Source organism: Arachis ipaensis, chromosome B10, assembly GCF_059453495.1.
Source record: "Arachis ipaensis isolate K30076 ecotype BB chromosome B10, ASM5945349v1, whole genome shotgun sequence".
Taxonomy (NCBI): domain Eukaryota; kingdom Viridiplantae; phylum Streptophyta; class Magnoliopsida; order Fabales; family Fabaceae; genus Arachis; species Arachis ipaensis.
In genome coordinates, this window is record NC_142435.1 from 94643487 (window position 1) to 94645489 (window position 2003).

Genomic DNA, 2003 nt, shown 5'->3' on the forward strand with positions numbered 1-2003 from the left:
ACAAATCCATGGGCGTGCCACTTGAACAGCATGGCATGGCACGCTGGTACAATAATCTAGAGAAGGGGCTGAAGGCAATTGAAGACTGGGCGTGCCACTTGAAATCAAAGGCGTGGCACGCCAACCTCTCAACCTCACTTAGGCGTGCCACTTGAGCAACCAGGCATGGCACGCAAATGGACAAAGATAACAAAAGCAAGGACTGGGCGTGCCACTTGGTGTCGAAGGCGTGGCACGCCAACCCAAGCATGTCATTATGGCATGCCACTTGAAGGCTGAGGTGTGGCACGCCAACTACTGGAACCAAGACAAGATCATGGGCATGGCACGTCAACCTTTAGGCGTGGCACGCTGGTATAAGTTTCCAGAGAGGATGAAGGAGGCCATTTACATGGGGCGCGCCACTTGGTATCGAAGGTGTGGCACGCCACTCACTATTCTTTACTTAGGCGTGCCACTTGAATCCCAGGCATGGCACGCCAGTTCCATTCAGAGAGCAAAGAAGCATTGGAGCGTGCCACTTGAGTTCGTGGCGTGGCATGCCAAACAGAGGAACCACTCACTCATAAAGGGGCGTGGCACACCGGACCCTGGGCGTGCCACGCTAGTTCAACTTTCCAGAGAAGCTTAGCCAAGCATAGAGCAAGGGCGTGGCACGTCAGACCCTGGGCGTCCCACGCTAGTTCAAGTTTCCAAAGGACGAGGGAAAAGGAAAAAGGCTAGGGCGTGCCACTTGAGCTCGAAGGCATGGCACACCAAGGTTGTTAAAGAGACGAGTGTGCCACTTGAAGGGTTGGGCGTGGCACGCCAAGCTAAAAGCAAAGAGCACGTGACACGCCACTAGAGCGCCAATCACACGCCAGCTGGGAGATCACACTTATTGAGCTTCTTTTCCCTCCAAAATGTACTTTTCCTTTTTCACTTTTGTAATTCTTTTATTTTACTAGGAGTAGTATAAATATCCCCAAGGAGTACTGAAGAAGGGGGTTAAGCAGTCAGTTTTTGATCCACTTTTACACTTCACTTTTGAGTACTTTTTAAGCTATGAGTAGCTAACTTCCCTCTCATTGAGAGAGGGAGCTCTGTTGTACTTGATGGATTGATAATAGTGAAATTCTTTTTCTCTTCATCTTCTCTTCGATTTGCTAGAAGGAATTTCGGTCTTAATGCTTAGTGTTCAATTATCTTGGAAAAGAGATTGAATGCAATTGGGTTTCATGGGAACCTTGGGAAAGGAAACATGAAACCATGCTTGAAATCCCTTCTCACACTTGAGTAGAATCTGGGTTTTGGTGTTTGAATATGTGACATATAATCCTCCCTCTACTTGGACCTACAATGGTGTGTGGTATAATCAGGGACCAAGCATATCTCTCTTCATGAGCAATTAGACCAAGGAATTGGCTATTAATCAAGATCTGAGAGATTGAGTCACCAAGGGATTGGGGCTCAATCAATCATGATTGCCAAGAGGTCAATGAGTTGCATGATTGAAGAGGATATAAGCTAGATTTAATCCAAAGAGACAACATCTCCCAATCTTAATGAATTTCCCCATTCTTATCTATCCATTTTTTTACATCTTAGTTTTACATTCAACAATCCCCAATTCCCATTTATATTCAAGTCATTTATGATTCTGCACTTTACATTCTGCCATTTCTATTTCTGCACTTTATTGCTTTTCTTTATATTCTAGTCATTTTTATTTATGTCATTTATAATTCTTCACTTCACAATCTTATTGATCCGTTTGACTAATTCATCAATTAATTAAAACTGCTTGAATTTGCCAATCTTTGTGGATACGATCCCACTCCACTGTGGGTTATTACTTGATGATAATTTTGGTGTGCTTGCCAAAAGAACTAATTCACCAATTTTTGAATGGGGTGTGAAATCTAGTCATCAATACACGTCATTGACAAATGACCTTCTCACGCGCGTGCGTCGCTCAAGCATTCGCGTCGACTTGAAATATCCATAAGCTCATTTCTTCATGA